The 12,326-nt window shown below is 40.0% G+C and overlaps 1 protein-coding gene across 1 annotated transcript in view; it reads left to right on the forward strand.

Moving 5' to 3' along the window:
- The first annotated feature begins 937 nt into the window (after positions 1–937).
- fbxw7 (F-box and WD repeat domain containing 7) overlaps positions 938–12,326 on the forward strand; it is a 133,346-nt gene continuing 121,957 nt past the window's right edge. Inside the window, exon 1 of the mRNA XM_074693750.1 lies at positions 938–1,424. The gene's annotated coding sequence lies outside the window, so the exon portion shown is untranslated. The remainder of the gene's footprint in view (positions 1,425–12,326) is intronic.

Genomic DNA, 12,326 nt, shown 5'->3' on the forward strand with positions numbered 1-12,326 from the left:
GTTCTGCTTTTCACTCGTCATTGACCAGATGCCAGTCTCAATTCCACACTTCCCAGGATCGCATGTTTGGTGCTTAGTGATATCTCAGGCTCTCAGACTCTCCCTGGAGGATCCAGATACCGGGCATGAAAATGACCATGAGCCAAAGCTAACCATGGCTGGCACTGAGGAGCCAACTTGAGAAGCAGCAGCATTAAACTAATACATACTGGCTTGTGTGTGTGTCCCCTGTGAATAAAGGAGGCTCAGTATGCTGGAAAGAATAAGGTCTAGGTTTTCATCCAGCATGATTTCAAACACACCATGAAAAGTTGGATTTGGATTTTCTCCTTTTACAATTTTTATTGTTTTGCAACAGGTTCTGAAGCACATCCAAAGCTGCTTGGATACATTGCTTATGAATATTCTATATTGTTCATTTAGCCTAATGTTTGCTCCTTAAAAGAAAGTTTTCACAGCCTGATACAACCAGCAAATATAAAAGGCATGGAACTTACATTATGTACAAAAATAAGATCAAAGCCTTCACCATTGCTGCCCCCTGTTAGTACCCAAACATATAACAGAGAGGTGACCTTCCCACATGCAAATCCCAGCTCAAATGCTCAGAAATGCTTTTAGTTAATGCTCTAACTATTGTTAGATGGGTTTAATTCTATCTTTAATGGACCTTTTCAAATGTCATTTTGTTATTCGTTCAGTGAGTGTTTTGATAAGTGCTTTATAAATAAATGTATAATAATAATAATAATAATAATAATAATAATAATAATAATAATAATAATAATAATGATGTTTGATTTGAAATTTGCATATTTATTTTGCATGTGGGTTTTTTTTTAAGATTTGTATAATTTTTATCGCCATTTTTTTTTTTTTTACGGATTTTTAAACGTCACATAGGAGCGCCGACAATCAGACAAAACCGTGGTGTCATCACACTGGGACAGTCAATGGTCAGGAGACGCGGTTGTTGAAGAGACTGAACGGGGACCCACTCACTCCTGACACGCTGTCTATTTTTAATGGATATATTTTTTATCTTGTTGTGGTCGGTTACTACCATGTGCTCCATAGCAAAGGAATAAAGTCCAAGAGCCGACCAGAACTCCCGTCATTTTAACAGAACAGCTGAAGTTAGCGGTGTTTTAGCAGCCTGCTAACAACCACACACCAACTTGTCGATTGGATTGCCTTGTAGAGGCTAGTTAGCTGATCCTGCTAAGGTGCTAGCTTCTCTCAGTCGGATGCAAACATTGACTGCGGTTGGTGGGAAACCAAAAAGCGAAGAAGGAGCCTTCAACCTCACCGGAGCAAGTAGCTTTGGCTTCCTCTAGCTCCATAGGATATCTCTGTTTGGATACACGACTTTTAAGGAATCACGGGAGAGGCCTGCTGGCTTTGTTCACCTTCACATTTCTGAGGTAAATACAGTGTAACAAAACAACATGCAAGATCTGAAGTGAGGGATATTTTGGTTAATGATCAGTGGAAGTCGGCCTAGCACTAGCCAGCTAACCAGTAGCTCCCCAGCTAGCTGAATTAGCTTGGCTAATGCTAGCCAACTTCACGCACCGCTGTGATGTGGAGCTCTTTGGCGTGCTGAGAAAAGTTAACAGTGTCACAATAGGCTTTGGGTAACTGGAGGTATTGTGTTGTAATGTTTCTACCTTTCATTAAATCAACCTGCTGCAGTTTGACGCCTTTAGCTCACCCGTATGTGGGACTCTCAAAGAAGCTGCAAAAACTGAGCTGAAAGCTGCACAGAGTAAAAATCTCGACCAGCATGCAACACGTAAAGTTTTGTGATGAGCACCAACTTTAGTGAAGTTTTCTTCCACCGACCATATGCCACGCCGTAGATTTAAAGTAGAAGTTTAAAATCTAGACCCTACAATTTCTTCATAGAGTCAAGGATACACGTCTCATGTTAACAGACCTCATGTGAAGCTAAATCCAGATGTGTCAGGGTGCACAAGGGGGAGATGATTACACTGAAATCTGTTTGAAAGCTGTTGAGAGATTCTTGTTTTTACAAAGAGTGTGCTGCTCTGATTTCCTTATGATATGGTTCAAAGTTCTAGGACGATCCCTCGGGATGCATAGATGTATTTGGTAGACTTACTCAACCCTATTGCGACTTTTTTTCTTCCCAACATCCAACAAATCTGTTTTTCCTGGGTGAGGCATAAATAACCACACAGAGAGGGTTGAACAACTTGTTAAACTTCACATGCTACAACGCCCTGCTACCTATCAGAGTGCTCCAGGTTGTACACTGGGATAAGTTACTATCAAGGCTGATGGGATGTGCTGTTTGCATGTGCTTCAGGAAGCAGTTTACTTGCTCCTAACTCGAGTTCGACATCATTCCCACTTTAAGATGTAGCTGTATGTATACACCGACTAAATTCCAGTATGGTTCATTACACATCACACTACAATGGACTGATTTGACCACATGATAGTTTTTCCTCTTGTGCTCTTTTTGTAGTCCAGAAGTCACTCAAGTCCAATTCAGACATCTACACTCGTAAGTCAAATCTTGTGTCAAAGGGAGGATAGAGAACTCTGATCAAGTTACACTCAGTGACTGTGAATATGTTTATTACACTAAATAACATATGACTAGAAATCTTTTCTTAGGGCTAAGACATCTGTCTTAACTTAAGAAAAAGATCATAAGATTTTTTTGTGAGTGTGTTAACAGTAAGCTCCTTCTGTCTGCTTATGTTGGCAAATAATTTCAGCTTTGATTATGCACAAACCTCTTTTCCATTGTAATCAGTTCCTTTAGAATAAAAGAAACCCCTTCTTTAGGCTTTAACAGGCAGACATTAACAATGTCTACTATTGGAAAACTTAGTTTCGAACAAAATGTGTAACCTGCTGTTTGAAATATGTTGAAAAACCTACAAATGTTTATTAGATTAAAAAGTAAAATAAGTAGGGATGGGCAGGTATTGGTATTGGGTCAATAATAGCCTTTTTTCAAGGCACCGGTATTTGTGAAGGCTGCCGACACCAGCAGCCGATACTTAAGGCAAAAAATCTTTCGTAGAGCAAGTCCTCTTCGCAAATATGCGTCAGATCCTGTTCATACAACATGAATGAACCAGGGAGAGTTAACAGTTAAACTGTTTTATTTTTCACTTAAACTCTGATAGCACTTAGTTTTATTTTGCACTTTTTAAAATTTGTTAAAAAAGAAAAACTCAGAGAGAGTTGTTTGTGTTTTATTTTGGACTCAGTTGCAGAGTGACTGTGCTGTCTTTGTACAAAATGAGGTGTCACTGTGAATTGAAATTTTATGCATCAGAAGTACTAGCACTCGGTATCGGTGAGTACTCGAGGGAGTACTGGTACTGGTACTGGTCTGAAAAAGAGTGGTATCTAACATCCCTAAAAATAAGGAATAGATTCTTGAAAATTATATCAACAATACTGTTATTCAATACAGATGCTCAAAGAACTGCCTCCAAAATAGTCTTCTCTGTCTCTGTAATGTCACCTGTCAAACATCCATTCTCCTGGTTACCTGGGTGACCGGGCTGGCCCCATTTGGTCTTTCATTGATCGACTGGAACAGTAAGAACAACACCTCGTCAAGCTACACAGGCTAGTGGTTCCAGTGGCCAGAAAAGCTCATCAAAAGATGCTGGTAGTAGTGGTTTCTCTATGTGTTCTAAACAATTAAACCTTTACTGGCTCCGGCCATCGGCGCAGGGGTTACGCTGGACCCTGCTTTAGTCTCCTTCTCAAGCAGAATAATGTTGCTTCTCCTCTTGACTGGCTAATGAGCAACAACCTCTCAGGTCTGAATGTGTCCTTGTTGAAAAGGAATCTCTTCAGTCCCAAAGTCTAGACTGAAAACCAGTGACCTTGATATAGGGACAGAATTTGTATTTGATTGGACAACAAAAGGTGGAGCCATCCATAAATCTGCCAAATCAAAGAAAAGTGTTCAGTAAGCCCTAAACTCATAACTCTAAATTTTATGACAATCCGTGTTAAGACAGAAGTTCTCTTAACTTGTGATAATCTCTCCAATGAAATTTAACACTGAGATTTTTGTTGTGTTACCTTCAGGAGGAGCTCCCCGTCCATGAGGCCTCATTTTGATTAGCTTTTGATTGTCTTGTGCTACTTGTGCTGAGGCGTACTTTTATGAACTTTAACAAGTGGTTTTCCACGCATCAGAAATAGCACTGGAAAGTATCAGAACAACCTTGAGCAGTTAGAATGCCATGATAAGAAAAGAGTCCCAGTTTTTCCTTTGTCAGATGAATTTCTATTTAGAACAGTGTCTCCAGGTACGCTGTCAGACAACAGTCTCGTCATCTTGAGGCAAGAAATCGTTGAAAAGTTTTATATCAAACACATCTCAAAGAGAAACTGCAAAGGGTTTTTTCTTTCATGCTGAAGAACTGTTGGTTGCTCAGAGCTCAACCACAAAACCAAAATGTAGACACGTAACTGATAGACAGGTACTTTACTACCTCCCTGTCATGTCAGATCTTTAACAGCTACGACAGGGTTTCTCTCAAGACTTAAATGTGTTTTTTTGTGCAGAGTAAACTACAAAACAATGGCGTGAAGTGACAAAGCATCAGAAAATGCTGAACACACAAAGCTTTAAGGCAGGATCTATTTCAGAGTTGTTGCCCTGGATTTGGATGGCTTTATCTGAGCTACTCTGATATTTTATTGACAGCTTTGTTGCAGCAAAGAGGGACCCGGAGAGATGAAATTGTTAGGACAGCAGCAACTTTTACAGATATCCAAGTAGGACTGGAGCCCCAGCTTTGGATCTAAGCAGTTCACCTGTGGGAGCTTATTTAAATCTTCAATGTAAAAGAAGACAAAGTTATACGAAGAGTTATCTTCTTGGGATCAAACACAGACTGCCCTGAACAGTATGTTTGCATCCACTGAGTGTGACAGTTTAGTCACAGTCACTGAAAATGAGTCTTTAACCCACAGAAAATATCCTCTCTGTTTCCTGGGGTTCACTCAGTTCAGTGTGGCCTCTGTGTTTCAGAGCTGTGATGTTTAGACTCTACAGGAAGAGACTGAGAATCAACTCGGGGAACTTTCATTATGGTGTCTAGGAGTTAATGGGTAAACTAATGAGTTCTGGTCTTTTGTTGTGCTAATTTGGTATTGAATATTAATATTTTCATCATTTTCTTCCTCATGGTACGTTTACACTCTCATTACTCAACTCTGATGATGTGGTTGTGGTCCACCGTTTAATGAATTAGTTTACTAGTGTGATAAATATTTTCCCAACAAACATTTTTCAACATTAAGGAGGGAGTGTGTGGCTTCTGCTCCAATGATGGCGTAGTTATTAGAGAGCCAGGCTGTGGATCGGACTAAGATGAGGAAAACATCAAACAAGACATCACTGACTTTGTCTGTTTTTACTAAATCATGTCTGAATGACTTCAAGAAGAGGCAGTTTGATCTTCAAACTTTGTTATTTATTGCCTATAACTTCTGTTTATAGTCTACAGTCCTCTACAGATCTTCTTTCTCAGGCTTTGTGTGAGATTTGAATATTTCTTCACCTCTAAGATTAAAGCTGTACAAACTCCTGAAGTTTGAATAATGAAACTACAAAGAGAAGCAGAAATTTGAAGACAAAGAATGAAATATTTCAGATCAGAGAAATTAAACTTTATTTTCTGGCTGTGATTATCACTGCAAGGCTCTGGAGAGCAAGCGATGAGGGGTATCCTCGTCTTTGTTTGCAGAAAGCAGCACATTCCCACAGTCCTGACTGTTGCTGTGTTTCTGACCTCAGGGCCTTCCTAAAACCATTCTCATGTGGACAGTCAGATTTCCTGTCTTTGAAGCCTCAACTGAGGATGAAGTGAAATAAGGAGCGTGTTTAGGGATGACAACAAGGAGGTTTCAGGTGGCATATGGGTCCAAAAGCTCCACAACAACCTCTTTATGATTTAAAGAAGACATAGAGTCAGTGTGCTTGAGCGAGCCTAATAATGAATGATAAAGAGTTAATCAAAGTGATTTTGTTGAGCTTGGCTGATAAGATATTCCCTGTGGGAAACTACATAACCATCTTATTTCAATCCAGTTGGGAAATCTAGTGTTGAAAGGGACACAGGGAAATGTAACTGTCCAAAAATTTCAAGGAATTATTCACCGTTCCCCTAATTCTGATTTCCCAGTTTCCTTCGTACCACATCCATTGTTTCTGTAAATATCACGGTAGACAGATTTATCCTCTGTAACTCAACTCTCTTTGGTATCTTAGAGGGAAGAGACAGACAGGAAACTTGTAACAAAGCTCACTCTTAATTCCTCTTATCACTTTTCCTCCTCTTTTACTTTACAGAGAGTTTTGCTTTAGGAGGAGTGATTCCCCAGTTTACTGTAAAGAAAAACGGGAGCCAAGATAGATCGTATTGATCCTTTGGGAAATAGTTTGGGAGCAGTTTAAGGGGGGGTGGGACAAAGATATCAAATATATGATCCACAAAACCAAAATATGTACCATGCTAAAAATAATGGGTTACAAGTTGTTCAAGACAGGAGAAGGACTCAATGCTTTAGGCTGAATGTTTATAAAATTCAACTAAGGTACTTTCCTAATTATCAGTTCATATCTTTTCTGTCTTTAAGTACAACATGGGTCTAGTAGATTTCAAATTTTACATCATTTTTTGTTTCTAATAAGGTATTTATGTAAACAGACTTTGTAATAACCAGGGCTGTGTATGATTAGTCGACTTAGCAGTTAATAGACATTTCGACACCAACCTTAGTCAGACTTTCTAGTTAACTAATAATCTATGTTTTTGTCTCAGTAGGCTTTAAATTTCAGCATATGTTGTGTCTAAGTTTTCTCTCAGCTGCCACCAAACATATGCCATTTTGCTGCTTTACTACCCAGATGTAGACAAGCACAGCTGACAGTGTCTTACAAAAGAATAGAATAGAATAGAAAATGCTTATTTTATCTCAGAGGGGAAATTCAGGAGGAGTCACAGCAACAATCAAGAAAACAAAAGTAAGAAAGTGTATAGAAAGTGCAAAAAGGTCAATAACAAAATATATGATGACAGCTTGGCCATCATTTTCCAGTCAACCAGCCTCCACCTCCACAGGGTCTAGGGCTGAGCTTCTTCAGTCTGTTCAGTCTCTGTCTCCTCCATCCTGTCTGCTCAAGACAGGTGAAGTTCTTCCACGTGTCTGGTGTTAGCTCCGTTAGCCATGTCTATGATTAGCATGATGCTACTCTGCCCTCTGGTATTCCCTTTGTTGCCGGGTTAGCGTGGCCTCCTCACCTTGTGGGAAGACATCAGGCCTTACACCAGTTAGCATTGTCATGCTACAGGCTGCTAACAGCTGATTTTACATGTAAACAATGCAGCCATGGTTACATGTAGGATCTTCAGGCAAACACAGATGCAAAAATAGTAAAAATATCACTGAGGACACCTAAAGTTTGTTTTCCATGAACAACAAATGAGCCATACAAAGTAATGATACACTCCAAATATAAAGATTACGAGAAAGAGGCGAAAAAAGTTACAAGAAACGGACAAAGAAGACAGGGCTGCTGCAACAGGCAGCCATAGCCAACAGGGTGGCGCCTAATGTGGTTAATGCCAGTGCGGTGTGGTTCGGCAATGTTTTGATCTAGAAGATGATGATAAAGTTGTACATAGTGTGTCAGGTTAAACCACCTCATTACCACTTGGCCAGAGCAGTGCGTAATGAGCACAGGTATGTGGACATCAACCTGCAAGAAGGACTCAACGCTTGTGGTGCTAGCTATTAGGGCTGCACGATTATCGCAATCGCAATCGCAATGTCAGCACATGCAATTACGTAATCGCAAAGGAGGATATCGCAATCGCAATCGCAATGTCAGCACATGCAATTCAGATTTTTCTCCATGATAACCAAGCAAGTCTGTAGACTCATCATGACACAACTTTTTTTATTAAATCGCAAGCACAATCGCAATCGCAATATTGTCCACCTAATCGCAAATCGCACCTTTTCCCCAAATCGTGCAGCACTACTAGCTATGCTAATTTTACCCTCACTCACACTTGCAAACATGTAACTGTGTTTAGCTGCATTAAACATATTGTGCTGTATTAGAGTGTGAGAGTGTTTTCAGAATATCTCAAAATGATTTGAATCGGGGTTCTGTTGTAGTCCCATAATTTTTTTTAATAATGTGCAGCAACTTTTGGTTTGGTTGTAAGTATCTCTTTACCAGAGCAAGAACTGTCAGCAGGGGTGTAGAAGTTTCCTGTCAGACATTATCAAATCAAGCTCATACGGGATGTGTGCAGAAATAATCTGTCCAATTTTCCAAGGTGTAGTGGAAGGATCCAAGCATGACATTTCTGTGTAGGTAGCTCTGCTTGGACACTCCTCTATGCCTTTAAGGACCAAGTACACAGCTAAGTAATAGATACTGAGGCACTCAGATAATGGGTGAGTCATAGCATGATGCTTGACTTCATGAGCATCATCAGTGAAGACAACAGAGGCGAGAAGAGGAGGGCCGATGTTACTGTGGGCCTGCTGGTCAAGATAAGTTTGAGTTATTTTTAAAGAGCAGATTCTGGTGGCGGTTAACACGTTAACTTTGGGTACAAATGAAGAGTGTTATGGGCAGTATTTAAAGCTCCTGTGAGGAGTTTTACCTGGCTGACTAAGATTAACAGTGATGGCTTTTTATGACTTACAAAAGTGAACACGACTATCAGCGATGAGAATGTTAACATAAAAACTGTAATTTTAATATCTGTATCTGCTGTGAGGAGGGAGGTGTAGGACCAGATAACTCACAGCAAACACAGTAAGAGATATACTTTTAAAAGATGAGCTTGTTTATTAAAGGAAACGACGGACAGATGCAACAAAATCAGACGAGTCATTTTGGGGGCGCCAAAATCAACACAAACAGAGAGTTCTTTACTGAAGCTTTAGAGAAAGAGCCTTTTTTCCTCAGCTGTCTCAGTGTTTTTTTAATTTTATTTTAAATCCAATTAAATAATTTTTGACAATTTTAAGTCTCTTGAAGACAGCTGAGATGGTAATATGTAAATTTGGCTGTAGCGCAGTCATAAAGAAAACAGCACGAGAAGCAATCCAGTGTAGAAATAAAGAGACTTATCTAGAGGAGCCAGTGAATAGATGAATGTAAAGTGAAATGAAAGGACTACATAAGCAAAAAGAGAAGACTCGATGAGAAGGATCTACAAAAAGGTGCCGCCTGTAGCTTAGCGTGTGGGCAGAGAGGATTGAGAGAGAGAAAGAAACAGATCAATGTAAGAGGAAAAGAAAGCTTTTCGGTGTGGAGATCCAAGTCACCTTGAAGAAGGATGGATCTCCCATCCTGTCTGTGTTCGTTTTTCGAAGAACGTCATCAAGAAGGAGGACTTTGGAAAATTTCAGGGACAGGTTTCCTGAAATTTTCTGGAAATTTTGCAGACACATTGCACAGTTGAATGAGTGGATGGAGCAGATATTTCTCCAGCATCCTCTACTTTATTTGGGAGATCAAGCAGGCAAAGCTAACAGTCACATGGTAACACAAGCGCACACTCTTGAGAGATAAAATTATTTATTTTCTGATGCTGATGATGGGCGTTGGAGTTTAATGCTCCAATTTCAGCATCCATTAATGCTGATTATCGCTTTCAGGTTGACAAACTCCTGTCCCAGCACGTGAAAACACAACTGAACTTTTCAACTTCTGTTTTCCTCTTCCTCCTCTGTTAACCAGAGTTCTCACAGCAGATTACAGTCTTTGAATTAACATTACTGCCATTTTTTTTTGCAATTCCTCAACATCTCCTCCACTTTTATTAATCACTTGATGTTAAGTCAAGTCCTTGCTTTTTTAAAATGCTTTCTTCATGAGTTCAAATTCACTCTTAGGGTTGAGTGGAGATTCACAGGCGTCTACAGCAGAGCGTGGGTGTTTTCTGTGCTTGTGAATGGTCCTCTGCTCTGTATCTGTGAGGCACAAGGAGCACGTTAATAATTCAATGATGTGCCATGTAGCTCTGAGTTGGTTAATGAACAGGGGGAGGAATCTCCCAGGCATATCACTTTGATGTGTGTTATAGTGTGAACGTTGTGTGACAGTACGGGGACAAGAGGAAGACAAAACAAGTTAATAGTGGATGTATTATACTTTTAAATTAAGCTGTGGCGGATGATCTGAAAGATGAGCTATGAATTGGATAGAATCATGGAGGAGGGTCCCTTTTTATTCAGTCTCAGAGGAGACTTTTGCTTGCTTTCTTGGTGATCTGCTTTAGAAAAAGCTGATTATTAAGCCAACTTAATTAAAATTGCAATTGTTTTATATGTTGTTAATATTATCTGCTTTTTAGCAGGTGTTTTCAGGCTGCTGCTGTCGAGAGCAACTTGCCTCACCAAACACTTCTCCCACTCCACTGCTGTCTCTGTTTGAGATGCTACAATAAATACGTTGTGCTGCTGCTTTTAGCTACCACATACTTTCATAAGCTTGCAGCCGTGGACAGTGGCTCACTTGAGGTAGAAGCTGCTAAAGCAAACCAATTTCAGACAACAAAACAGCCTTTATTTGCAGTGAACTCCTCTCTTTCATAAGTGCAGCACAAGACTCCAACAGCACAAGAAATCCCTCAGTACAATCAACTTCCCTCATTACTCAAGAGAGTGAAAATAGATTTTTAACTGTTTGTTGAAGTGAACTGATAAAAAGTATCATTAATTTAGTTTCAAGTATATGCAGTGCATCTGGAAGTATTCACATCGCTTCCCTTTTTTTCCCACATTTTGTTGTTACACCCTCATTCCAAAATGGAATAATACATTTTTTTCCTAAAATTCTTCACACAACACCCTTCAATGACAAATCATTGTGATTTTTTTTCTATCTTTAAAAAAATACAAAAACTAAGACACGACATATGAATAAGTATTCACAGCCTTTGCTTAATACTTTCAGATCTTTTCAGAGATCTTGTAGTCCTGCTGAAAGATGAGTATCGCCCTGTCTGAGGTCACTCTGGAGCAGGTTTTCATCCTGGATGTCCCTGGACATTGCTACATTAATCTCCCCCTCAATCCTGACTAGCCTCCCAGTTCCTGCTGCTGAAAAACATCCCCACAGCATGATGCTGCCACCACCATGCTTCACTGTAAGGATGGTATTGTTCAGGTGATGAGCGGTGCCTGGTTTCTTCTAAACTTGACACGTGGCATTCACGCCAAAGAGTTCAATCTTTGACTCATCAGACCAGAGAGTTTTCTTTCTTGTGGTCTGGGAGTACTTTTGATGCTTTTTGGCAAACTCTAAGCGGGCTGCCATGTGCGTTTCACTAAGATGTGGCTTCAGTCTGGCCACTCTACCATTACAGGCCTGATTGGTAGATTGCTGTGGAGATGGTTGTCCTTCTTGAAGGTTCTCCTCTACTCACAGAAGACTGCTGTAGCTCTGACAGTGAGCATAAGGTTCTTGGTCACCTGCCTGACTGAGGCCCTTTTCCTCCTGATTGCAGGGATTACTAGAGGTGTCCCAGTCTGATATTGATATCGGATATCGGTTCGATGTCAGCAAAAAAAACAAGTATCGGTATCGTATCGGAATGCATCTAAAATCTCCGATATAAGCAGTTTCTGTTACCCATTGGTTAATAATAAATGGGTCAGTTTTTCCTCATACCTACTGTTGCTGACTACCGTTATTTGTTTGAATAATATCACTTAATCAAGCCTTTTCTAACATGACAGACATACTACAAAATAAGTAATAAAAGTATGCATGTTTAATGCTGATATCGTATCGGATTATTTTGGTATCAACCAATACTCAATGCTGCAGTATCGGTATCGTATCGGATCAGAAGTGAAAATCTAATATATCGAGACATCCCTATGGATTACATTGACAGCCAGCTCAAGGAAGAGTCCTGGAAGCCACTGTGCCCATTGGGACCTTAAAAGCAGCAGAAATTTTTCTGTATCCTTCCCCAGATTTGTGCCTCGAGACAATTGTGTCTCAGAGGTCTATGAAAAGTTCCTTTGACTTCATGATTGGCCTCGCTGTCACCTGTGTGACCTTACATAGACAGGTGTGTGCCTTTCCAACTCATGTCCAGTCAGATTAATTTACCACAGGTGGACTCCAGTTGAGCTTTAGGAACATCTCACGGTTGATCAGTGGAAGCGGGATGCACCTGAACTCAATTTTGAGCTTCATGGCAAAGGCTGTGAATACTAATAAATTTATTCTATTTTTGAATGAGGCTGTAACATAACAAAATGTAGAAAAA

The sequence above is a fragment of the Halichoeres trimaculatus genome, unplaced genomic scaffold, assembly GCF_033239565.1.
Source record: "Halichoeres trimaculatus isolate MK-OKI-2021-1 unplaced genomic scaffold, fHalTri1.1 fHalTri1_scaffold_2, whole genome shotgun sequence".
NCBI lineage: Eukaryota > Metazoa > Chordata > Actinopteri > Labriformes > Labridae > Halichoeres > Halichoeres trimaculatus.